The 12,588-nt window shown below is 42.5% G+C and overlaps 1 long non-coding RNA gene across 1 annotated transcript in view; it reads right to left on the bottom strand.

The window, feature by feature from the left end:
- LOC309534981 overlaps positions 1-12,588 on the bottom strand; it is a 131,822-nt gene that overhangs the window by 12,324 nt on the left and 106,910 nt on the right. Inside the window, exons 4-5 of the long non-coding RNA XR_014220948.1 lie at positions 7,270-7,348; positions 2,240-2,348 (exon numbers count right to left, since the gene is read on the bottom strand). This is a non-coding gene — a long non-coding RNA (uncharacterized lncRNA). The remainder of the gene's footprint in view (positions 1-2,239; positions 2,349-7,269; positions 7,349-12,588) is intronic.

Here is a 12,588-nt window from a genome sequence, read left to right as displayed (position 1 = left end):
TGATTCTAGATTTCAGCATGAATGTCAGCCCTTGTGGAAAGATAACTGCCCATGTAGGAGAAGTGATTGACACTTTCCAACATTACACCATTGAGTTGGATTTGTGGTGCTGCAGAGGGGTCGTTTTGTGCTTGTTGGTACAACACTTTGGTTTTTTGGATGTTGAATAAAAGGCCAAGCTTTTTGAAAGCTTCTGCAAAGATATTTAGGATGGTTTGGAGGTCATTCTCTGAGTGTGCACACACTACGTTGTCATCAGCATACTGAAGCTGTATGACGGATGTTATGGTAACCTTACTCGTTGCTTTCAGCCTGCTCAGATTGAAGAGCTTTCCATCTGTTTGATATATGATTTCTACCCCAGTGGGATCATGGCAATGAAAATAATAGAGTTGGGGTGATAATAAAACCCTGTTTAACACCTGATCCTACTGTGAATGGTTCACTTTGAGAGCCATTGTCATCTGCGATTGTTGCTGTGATATTATCACAGAGGAGCCGTAGGGTGTTCACAAATATATCTGGGCAGCCAATTTTCAGAAGCATCATGGGCATTATGATTTACAGTGTCAAAGGCCTTGGATTTGATATCCCGCCTTTCACTCCCTTTAAGGAGTCTCAAAGCGGCTAACATTCTCCTTTCCCTTCCTCCCCCACAACAAACACTCTGTGAGGTGAGTGGGGCTGAGAGACTTCACAGAAGTGTGACTGGCCCAAGGTCACCCAGCAGCTGCATGCGGAGGAGCGGAGAAGCGAACCCGGTTCCCAAGATTACAAGAATACCGCTCTTAACCACTACACCACACTGGCTCTCAGATTGGTGCCCAATATATCTAGTGCAGAATTTTTTAATGTGGTTTGCTTGTGCAGTTATCTGGATTAGTGGAAATCTGAGCGATAAAGAGGGAGGACCCAGGAAATAGTTATTAGCACAGCTGGAAAAGAAATGACAGCATAGAGGAAGTAGTGGGCCCAGAAAGGGGAGGAAGAGAAAGCGACAATGGATTCACCCACTCCAAAGCACCAAGTTTTGGAGCCCAGTCCCCCCCCCCCACTCATCCAATTATCTCCATATAGAGTAAACTCAAATTTACTGGAGAGGGACAAACATGGGAGATTGGTACTGCCTGAGGTCAATGTCTTGTGGACTTTGCAAATTAAATGGGAATGCAAACAGCTGCAAACATACAGTAAATTTTAGTGGATACAGGCCCTAAATAGCTAACCATGCTTAATCCTGTCAGAAGAAATTTATAGCTCCAAAAAATTGCTTAGAAACATTACCTTGTTCTCTCTTGCTCAAATTGTCTAACAATGACTGTGCAACTGATAGCATTATGTTTGTGTTTTCTAGTGAAACGTTCACCATGACCATATATTTTTGTCTTTGTTCCACAACTTGGGAAAGGGACTCACCCATCAATTCTGAATGCCAATTTAAAATGTTTAAAAGTCACAGTGGAAGATTTGTGTCACATACACATAATCCAGTTAAAGTACTTTGTTACCACTTTCCCAGTCATGACTTCTGCCAAGGAATCCTGGGAACTGTAGTCTGGAGTCTCCTAACAACTCTCAGCACTTTGACGAACCACTACAGTTCCGAGTATCTGTTGGACAAAAGCCATGACTGTGACAGTGGAATCCAAGTGCTTTAACTGGATTGTGTGGGTGTGCTGTTATGGTTTGCTAGGCTCCTTATACCTTTGGATGAATGACGGATATTTGTCAGATTCAGGTTTTCAAACTGCGTCATATTAAAAGTGTCCTTCCATTAAAAAGGTGATTGTGAAGCAAAGTTTGATTTCCATATTTTGGAGAGATCACCAAACCCACCTATCACTCTTTACTCTAATGTCTATAATTTATGGGAGAACCTCTAAACAGCAGAAAGGAGTTACATGAAAAAAGCAAACTTTTGCTTTCAAATTTTATTGAAGGTACCATCTTGAAGTGAAATGTTAAGCTGCAAAAATAGTGAATGTGTGTTTTCCAGCTTTGGTATGTGCTGCTGGCTTTGGTTTTCATCAATAAAATACAGCCAGGTTTTCAGGACAGAACACAGTCTTCTCTGATCACCGCTTGCTGAGTTCCTGTGACGCTAAGATGGCTGCCATCCTTCAGTTATCACAGTACTGTACCTTTTGTATAGACAGCATCAGCACAGTGATAACTGAGCCAGGGCAGCCTGTCAGTCATTGCCTACCCATGTTCTTGGGATGACTGGACTTCCATTTACCAAATGCAGATGGCCCCAAGACTCAAAAGCTTTAATTCTCCTCAGCTGCATGTGCAGAAAGATGAAGGTCACAGGGGGCACTGATGCTCGACTCTCGTCATCGCTGAATCTGATACACACATAATAAATATACAGGAAAATTTGCTTGGAAGCTTATTCAGTAATTGAGCAACCATGCTGCAGGCACTCTAGTTAATTGTTCATGGTATGACTAGATGTATTTTTATACAAACTGCTCAGAGAACAACAACAAAAATCACTGGTACAGCATTTATTGACAAAATGGTGGCCGAGTCATTCCAGAGAGACTGGCATCATGCTCAAAAGACTCCTATTTGTGCAAAAGAACAACACTGTGGTTGAAAAGCCGTTCACACAGGGGGGAAACATGGCATGGCTTGTCTTTCACAGCTCTGCTGAAACCAACTGAAATGTTGAGTCAGGATTCAGTGATGCGTAGTTATTAGACTGGCACTCCTACTAGGCCTTATTATGTCACTTTCCTCAGGAAACGTTTCACATTAAATCATGTTTTACACAATACCTATTTTTAAAAGCAGTTTTCAGACTTGGGATGGGGAGATCCTGAAAGAAGAAACATCACCCAATGAACCTCAGTTTGTTTGCTCCGTCACCAGCATGTACTTTCCAGAAACTCCTGAAGATATTTTTGTTTCAACAAGCTTTTTCCAGCTAAATGAAAGGGTCTCTGCTTTAGATGTTCATTTTGTATTGTTTTTCACCTATCTTCAGTAGTTGTTTTGTACTGTTTTTACGGTAGGTTTATAAATCACGCTACTCATGTAGCTGGGAATCCCATTCAACTCCATTAGACTTGCTTCTGCATAAACATGCCTAGGTTTGTGCCATTGGACCATTACTAATAGAACAGGTAGAATAGCAATGGTGTTGCAACTGCAATTTTTCAGGCTTCTGTCTTGGGTGCTTGCTTATATTGCTTATATCTAGCTGTTGTTGTTTTTGTATTTTTTACACCTGCTTTTAATGGTTTTTATGGTATGGTTGTAAATCACCTTTGGACCTATGTGAAAGGTAAATCAAGAACTAATTAAAAAACACCACCACCACCAAGACCACCAGAGCTGTTATGTCTTGTTTTGACTACAAATCTAATCTAGGTCTCAAGAGTTTTAAAATCTAAGCAGATGACTAACTGTGGCGGGAGGCGGAGGGGAGGTCCAAACTGTTTTGTCCACAATACATTTAAACTTCTAGGTGTCGAATAAAGAAGGAAGAGTGCAGAATTGCTGTCAGCAAACATTAAAGATCCTCTGGGTTTGCAGTGCCTAGTTTGAGGGTGAAGGGGTGGGAGGCTGCAGGGAAGATGCCCTCAGTTGGCCTACCTATCCCTCCTTGCCCTTCTTCCTCCTCCTATTTCTTCTTACAGCTGCTTGCTTTCTCCAAGAAGAAAGCAAATAGGTAAGATAGAGAGAAGGGAGGGCTGTCAGCTGCTTCTGCCCATCTTCTCACTACCATCACCTGCTTCCTCATCACTTCTGATCCAAAGGACAAGTGAGCAGCAGTGCTTAGAGGTTATGGCATGACTGGACCCCTAGATTATGAGCCACTGGAGGTACCCAGTCACATCAACTTCTGACACCTATCCCAGAAGGTAAAATCATTATTACCATATTTTTTGCTCTATAAGATGCACCAGACCACAAGACGCACCTAGTTTTTGGAGGAGGAAAACAAGGGGGGAAAAATCTGAATCTCAGAAGCCAGAACAGCAAGAGGGATCGCAGCGCAGTGAAAGCAGCAATCCCTCTTGCTGTTCTGGCTTCTGGGATAGCTGCGCAGCCTGCATTCGCTCCATAAGACGCACACACATTTCCCCTTACTTTTTAGGAGGGAAAAAGTGAGTCCTATAGAGCAAAAAAATCCGGTAATTTACATTACTTATAAGTACCCCATGCCAACAGCAACATTCTCTGAGCAGCTCAGGAAATAAAACATTCTTTAAAAAGCATTCAGCAATACATTTTTAAAAAAACCACTAAGATGAAAGAAGATATACTGTACAATACCTGTAAATTGCTGTTTGCATACCATTTGCTATTCTATGTGTTTTATTCATCATAGCCCAATGGCACAACCCAAGGCAAGTCTACACAGAGGCAAGTCTTATGGAGTTCAATGGGACTTCCTCCCGGGTCTGTGAGTATAGGATTATAGTCTTAGGTTAAATAGGGCTTTTGTGACTACCTACTGTAGCATTAATAACTGTTGTGGCACAAAAAAGGAATTTCCAGGACCCAGGGCTCATCTGTGAGTACATCTTTCCAAAAACAATGCAGCAAAACTCTTGGGAACTGATCCCAACAGAACTCTTGTCTCTAGTAGTGTTACTCCCTAATGGAAAGTCAGTGCCATCCAGTGGCTGGTGTGTTGCATTTGTTATGAAACCTGCCAGTTCAAATTTCAGGAGAGAGATCAGAGATGGGGTGACTATCTAGCCCAGTGGCTAAGAGACTGTTAATGCAATAGGCAGCCTCAGGCAAACTGCAACCCCCTTTCAGTAACAGGGGGATAAGAATGTGATCTACATTACAGGTCTACCAGAACAGTTACTGAGATGAGGTATGGTAAAGCACTCAGAATATGAAAAAGGTACTGCAGAAGTGCTAAATATTACTAGCAAGTCTTCATGCTTTGTCATGAGGCCCAAGTTCCTGAATAATAAAATACAAAATGCTGAGAAAATATATTGGGCGCTGCAGTGCACTTTCAATCTGAAAAATAGGTACTGCAAACTTTGCATTAGTGAGGAGTGAGAACCTGGGTATGTGAACTCTGAAATAGCAAGGAGCCCTCAATGAAATTTCCTTGTGATAGAGATATACGAGACCTCTTGCTGAAAGGCCAGCCATCCTTATGTTAGCCAAATGACGAATGATTAAATGAACCTAATAGCACTGTGGCCATTTAAACAGGTGGAAGCAGCAAATCACTGTGTTTCAAATGCTCATGTTACATCAAAAAAACACATTATTACAACTGATGTCTCACCATTTGCACCAGTGTTTATACAAGCAGGGTAAAAGGACTTTGTTTCACAAAGCATTTCAAAATGTTTCATCCCAATTCAGGACCTGCCCAATTCAGGCAGCCCATCTCTAATTAGGCAGGGTGATTTTGGGCAGCATTAATATGCATATACATCAATTGCATCCACACACAAACATATAAACTATATTGCTTATCTTCACCCCCCACCACCGCCACATCCTTCCTTCTGCTGTCTCCACCTCTATATTTAGATTGTAAGCTTGTTGGGGCAGGGAACTATGTATTGCTTATAAAGGTAAAGGGACCCCTGACCATTAGGTCTAGTCGTGGCCGACTCTGGGGTTGCAGCGCTCATCTCGCTTTATTGGCCGAGGGAGCCAGCGTACAGCTTCTGGGTCATGTGGCCAGCATGACTAAGCTGCTTCTGGCGAACCAGAGCAGTGCACAGAAACGCCGTTTATCTTCCCGCCGGAGCGGTACCTATTTATCTACTTGCACTTCAAGGTGCTTTTGAACTGCTAAGTTGGCAGGAGCAGCGACCGAGCAACGGGAGCTCACCCCGTTGCGGGGATTCGAACCGCCGACCTTCTTATCAGCAAGTCCTAGGCTCTGTGGTTTAACCCACAGCACCACCTGCGTCCCTGTATTGCTTATAGTTCTCTGTTAAATATCATGTTCACTGATAGTTCTGAATAAACAGAAAGCAAACAAGTCGTTTTTTAAAAAAATTGTAAAGAGGGAACCCTAGTTTGATTTTTTGCTCAGGTAAGCTTAACTTTACCTTATTTACTAATGTGCCTTAAACCACTCCTCCAGCCCCATGGAACAGAAGATTTCAACAAAGGGTTCCTGCTACATTTGGTGCTGCACACCAGTTTGGACTTTTGTAGTCAAAATTGAGCCTCACATAACCTCTTACTGTACTCTTACGGGTATTAACAAACATAGCAAGAAACCAGAGCAAGTCCTGCCTTTGCTAGAAACAGTTCTGCACTCAATTACTGGAATGCAAGTAGAATAAAAAAGGCGACCTGCAGAAAGATGTCAACATTTTCCATATGAAGACAAAAGCTAATGAAAAATTACATAAGAAGATGGCTTATATAAGTCTGGTGATTTAGGATGCTACTCAAATCAATGGCTGCTTAGCCATTAACTTCAGCGAGACGTGAACTGTAACCTCAGGCTACGATGTTCCTTGACATTTAGATCCAAAATACAAAATGTTAAACCAGTATCTCTAGAAATGAAAGGAAACAGAACTGCAAATAAATAAATAAATCTGCATCTAAGTTCCCAAACTAACTATGTATACGCCAATGAATGTTTCCATATTACAAGATGGGAATCATAAAGCCATCAAGCAATTGCACAGAGAAATTGCTAGGCTGAATTAGTATTGGAATAAATCTTGCATACTTTTTTAAACACAAGAGGGCAATAAAGAGACAGAAAAACTTCTTGGAAAAATACTTTTAACGTCTTAAAAATAAATCCCAAGCAAATGTTACATAACAGCAGACAGATATTTACACAACGGGATATGAAGCCCCAGCCATCCGATCTTGGTTAGTTGAAACCAGGAATGATCCGACAAACCTATTTACCCAAATTTTCTGGGTATCTCCCACAAACCCCTGTGCCAGTATAAAAGAAAAGAGGCATGTAACATAATAGCCCCAGATCCAGAGATCATACTGTGTATAAACAGCTGTGCATAAGCTGCAAGATGTAAGATGTGAGGATTTCCTGCACTCACCACAAAACAGATGAGCAAGATATTCAGTTCAGATAGTGATCACCTGTTGGGGAAGGAGACACTGCCTCGAGTCAGTCTCCCAACCCCCCAGGTCAGCACTGTATGCACTTTCAGGTGTTGGATGTGGGCTTTCCCCCTTGTGTTTGTGCTGGCCAGCAGCCCTAAGAGCAGTTCACACACAGATGGCTGTTTCCAAGTACAGACTTGGCACTCACACTTATCCAGACCTCTTAATACAAACCTGTCATTTTCAGATACGATGGTGCCAGATGTTGGAGAAGCTGAATAACAGGGTTGAAAGAGGCATTCTTACTTGAGACCTACAGCAAGAAAAGCAAAATAACATATTGCCTTGGGGTTTTTTTGGGAGAGGAGAAAGGTCGGAGGCAGTATTTGAATGAGTCCTCATTACGGTATACCGTAATTCACATACTCTGCTAATCAAATTCCCCAAGTGAAGAAATAACAGACTCTGAAATTGAACAGAGCTAGGCAACCGACTTCAACTTCCTTACCCATCTTCACATGCCCATCATCTAGTAAGTATAAGTACTTCCCACATATAAAGTGACTGAACCATAAAGTGAGTTTGCTACTACTCCCAATCTTCTTATTCCAAACAAGCACAATGCAACTAACATAAGAAAGTGAATGTTTTGAATCTTGCCATTTAATGCCTATTAGATTGGAATGTGAAACCTTATTTTCCATTTCACTTTTCTTTTAAAATGACCACTGAGGTGCAGCTAGCTCTCCAGAATGAACTAAACAATAGGAACTGCCAATGGTAAAGAGGCTAAACCAAAACAGCACCCAGTCTCTCCAGAAAACACCTACACATGAAAATACTGTAATAAAAATAGGCAGTGGTTTGGATCAAGAGGAAGCAGGAAAATTGAGAATTAGCAAAAGTCACCCCCCTTTCATACTGCACAAAAAGTGCAATTTCTTTAAATATACATATGCTCCTGAGCTCCTTGGAGAAAGAGCTATAGTTCTGGGCCATGCCTCAAGCGGTAGAGCACATGCTATGCAGTCAGACTCATGGAATTGTAGAGTTGGAAGGGACCCAGAGGATCATGTAGTCCAACCCCTTGCAATGCAGGGATACACAGCCTGTTTATGAGGATGGTGTAAACTATATGTTGTACCACTGAGCTATAGCACACTGCACTGTTCCAACAATATTTTTTTAATTATATAATCTGTAATGACAATCAAAGTTCAGCTTGTTGCTAAATGTATTTTTCCCTTTCCCCATAGCACCATATGCTTCATTAACAGCCTCCACACTACTCAGCATTTACATCTACAAGAAGGAAATGTATCACAATCATGTTTAGCAAGAATTAATATTTTAATCAAGGGAGATATTAAGTACAACCCACTGGGAAACTTGTATGCAAGGCCTATTGAAATCAGGGCCACATTTCAATGCGGTTTGGGCAGGAAAGGTTCCCAGCAGACAATGCTGTATGAAATTACAATAAGAGCAGAGCTCCGAGTGCTCTGGGTGCTACTAAGAAGAAAATCTATATTTTTGAAACAAATGAATTACTAACAGAAGGAAAATGTAGACACAGCAACAGAAAAGCCATAGTTCTGAAACTGTCATTAAAATCAATCAATTTCCCAATGTGTTTAATGAGCAAGACTTCTGCCCTATATTTTATTTTTGAGTTATCTTTCCTTGCATATTTTAAAGCATCAGGCTCCAACCTTTTTTGAGTCAGGGCCCATATTTAATCCCAACCTTCAACACTGGGTAAACTTACTATTATCCATCTAAATGGATCCATCTTTTTAGATCTTCCTTTCTCTCACTTGCTTCCTTTCTCACCCTGTCTGTCTTTTTATTTCCCTCTCCAGATGGTAGCTGCTAGAGGAACAGACCCTAGGTGAGGCTCCAGGTTACATCCTACCAAATGAAAACCTATATGGCGTAGGCAAGTCCTATGCAGCTTCCCCAGCCATAGGCTTAAATGGCTGTTGTCTGTGGCTTAAGAAGAACTGAACATTGATGGTCCACAAGAATCACACAACCGACATAAACAAAATCTCAGCTGGGCCATCAGTCATCAAAAGGCTTCTGGCTGCCTTTCTTTGGTCCATTCTTCTCCTTTCCCTTCTACCACACCTTTCTTTATAGACAGCTGTTATTTGAGAGTCTACATATGACAAGAGAATTCTCACTCACCCTGAAAGGCAACTTCTGCTGTCAGAGCACCAAACAAATGAATAATTCAACACATAAGTCTCCAAAATGCCTTATTAGTTATGCATTAGCTATTATTCACAGGCATGTAATCCTGTCTTTCTTTCTTTTCCCCGGAAGCCTCATGGACCAAACAACCTTCTCCAAAAAACCCTCAGATATGAACTCCCAAACCTGTGCTCTTGTATAAAAACAATGGAAGATATCAGGTTAGCATTATGGCAGCATTGATCCTAGGTCTCCTAAGGCAAAGGCTACAGTCCCACTTACCTGGGAGTAAGCCTCACTGAATTCAGTAGTGTTACCTCCGAGTAGACCTGGTTAGACTTGTGAGGTTAGTATCTTCATCTCTTCCCATTATCAAGTGAAATGGAGATAAATTTTGATCACAAAGAAGTTTAGATTCAATCACTTCCAAAGTCCTTATTAGCACTCAAAATAAAGGGAAGAGAAGAGCTAGCTGTTATTTCTAGAATGTCTCTGCCATATTCAGGTGTGCTGTAGATCAGTGGTAGAACACCTGTTTTAGTATGCAGAAGGTTTTAGGTTCAATCCCTGGCATCTCCAGGTGCGGCTGGGAAGGACTTCTGTCTGAAACTCTGGAAAGCTGCTGCCAGTCAGTGTAGGCAATACTTAGCTAAATGGACCTATGGTCTGACTCAGTAGAAATACAGCAGCTTCCTATATTCCTATCAAAATTCACGGATGCTGCAGTCATGGAACCAAGGCCATAGACCTGGACCTTTGTCACTTATTGGCCAAAGAGAGCAAACATCCCTATATTTTGTTAAAATATAACCTCAGTCAGTCACCAAGAAGCAAATGGTTTATCCAAGCATTCTGACAGAGTGGCCATTCTGTTTGTTCATATATAAACTTAGCCCTAGAAAATTCCTGGGTTTGCCAAGTAGAGTTAAATGATCTTAAAAAACTAGGATCCAACTGCAGGTGAGACTGGGGGTTGGTAGTATCCCCACCTCTTCTCCTTATCAACTTACGTTTTTGATGCTCTGCTGAAGCCCTCCTTCTGATATTTCCTTGATCAGAGGAATAGCACTCAGCAGCAAGAGACAGGGCATTTTCAGTGGTGGCACCCCAGCTATGGAACATCTTCCTTAGAGAATCTTGCCTAGCGCCAACTTTACAATAATGTTGGCACTAGGCAACAATGTATTTAACACTTGATTGGGAGCCACCCAGAGTGGCTGGGGAAACTCAGCCAGATGGGCGGGGTATAAATAATAAATTATTATAATATTATTATTATTATTACCCAGCTGTTTTAATCTGCTAGAAGTCAATTTTTAAAGTGTTTTATTCAGTTTTATTTTTGTTAAAATTATTTATTGTATACAGTTCAGAAATGAAATAAAAGATGTCTGGCAGCATGAAAATGTTTCAGGTAACACAAGCAGAAGGGACCTAGGGAAGGAACTTCAAGCCCAACCTCTTGCTCAAGGTGGGATCCAACTATGGCATTCCTGGCAGGATAAGCTGCCCAGTCTCTGCTTAGACATGAGCGCCTGCTGCTTCCCAGGGTCAGCCTGTTCCTCTGTGTCAAATATCTCCTACTACTTCTAATCTTTAGCTGGGGTCTGCTTCCCTGATATTTTCACCCTGCCCTCTGGAGCAAGAGAGAATAAGAAATAAATAATAAGTACATTTGGATGAGCAGGAAGACCTTGAAGCTTGGCTGGCAAGTAGCCAGTTGACACAAGCGTGTTCAGAAACAGCTAAATTGCAACATAAAAATAAAACAGGAGGGAGAAAGAGAAAGGAAATGCTCCCTGGATCTTGCGGGAATAGCTTCATAAGGATTTGTTATGCCTAGAACTATCAGATATCCTTGATTCTTTTAAAGATGTCATGTATTTGAAATTTGTTCCCTAACTCCATATTTTCAGAGCATATTCCTGGAATCTGAGGGTCAGAATGTCCCAGGCTTTACCTGGCCCAGTAGTTAATTTTCAGGATGAGCGGGAGAGGGCTGGTAGTGACTCAGTGTGTGATGGAAAGACACTCTGGCCATACCCAGAGGCACTCTAGTCTTACATGCATTGCCAGGAATTGAAAACAAGATGGAGATTAAGGCTGAAGTCCTGCACGCTTAATTGGGAGTCAGCCCCAATGAACTACCGAAAATAGACCTTCTTTCTGAGTAAACGTGACTAGGGTCAGTTGGCATACCACCATTTCTGGATAAACTCAAGCCTTACAGGGCCAGTGTGAGACAGTAACACACTACTGGCTTCTGACAAGAGACATACAAGTCCTGATATCTGCTCAGCCAAGATGCCACTGGATGGCCTTGGGCAAGTCACTCTCTCTCAGAGAAGATAAATGTGGTGTGCATGCTATGACTGCTTATAATAGGGGCAGCCTTTTAAACACCCAGGGCCCTAGTTGTGCAGATGAGGGAATTTTAGCTGATGCAACTTGCAACCCACTGCGCACCTCACCTCACCACAGTACTGATGGGGCTAAGCTCCATCTCCCCAAATCTCTCTGTCAAAAACACAAGATCCCCAAAGTTAGTGTTGTCAGCTGACAGGCTAGAGATCATGTGTGGTCTTTTGAAACCTCTGAAGCAAGAGCAAAGCCACAGCCACTAGGCTGTCCTTTCCATTCCTTCAGCGTTTCCTATCCAGCTGCCTTAACAAGCAGGAGTTGATCTTGCCCTAAAGCAGGCAGAGGGGAAAGGTGGGTGACAGGGGCTAGTGGTGGAACAGGGCAGGTGGCACAGAACTGCAGATTCCTTCACTTTTAAAGTGACAGGCAATAAAGAGCTAAGAGCTGCAACCCCCCCCCCCTTTAATTCAAAAGATGATCATTTCATGCACAGCCTCAAAGCATTTTGGCTTAAAATCCAAACTCTGCAGTAAAACAAACAGAACAGAGCGCACTACACTGAGTCACTGACAATCTGCTGCCCCTTCAGCGCATCTTCAGCTTTATTATGTTGGAAGGCACCCCTGGCCCTCCCTACCTTACCAGCTGAAAATAAAAGAAGATGCACACCAAAAAGTGCCCATACTGGAGAAACACGACTCTACAGGAAGCTGCCTTAGACCAAATCACACCAATGGTCCATTTAGCCCCCTACTGTCTACTCTGAACGGCAGTGGCATCTCCAGGGTTTGAGGCAGGAGACATTCCCAGCACTGAGAACAGCAGCAGGCCAGAACAACCGGCTCGCCCGCCCTTTGCCAGCCCAGAATCTCCAACAGGGAAGAAGCTTTGGGGTATCCGAGGAGCAGCACTTGTCCGAGGAGCGACCCTCAGAAGCGCGCGGTACCAAGGCTGCTTGACAACAGCCTCCAGCCCCAGCTGTAGCTCCTCCTTTCG

Source organism: Podarcis vaucheri, assembly GCF_965113315.1.
Source record: "Podarcis vaucheri genome assembly, chromosome: 6".
In the NCBI taxonomy this organism is placed as follows: domain Eukaryota; kingdom Metazoa; phylum Chordata; class Lepidosauria; order Squamata; family Lacertidae; genus Podarcis; species Podarcis vaucheri.
Note: the sequence above shows the minus strand (reverse complement) of the source record. Positions and strands in the feature narration are given on the sequence as shown.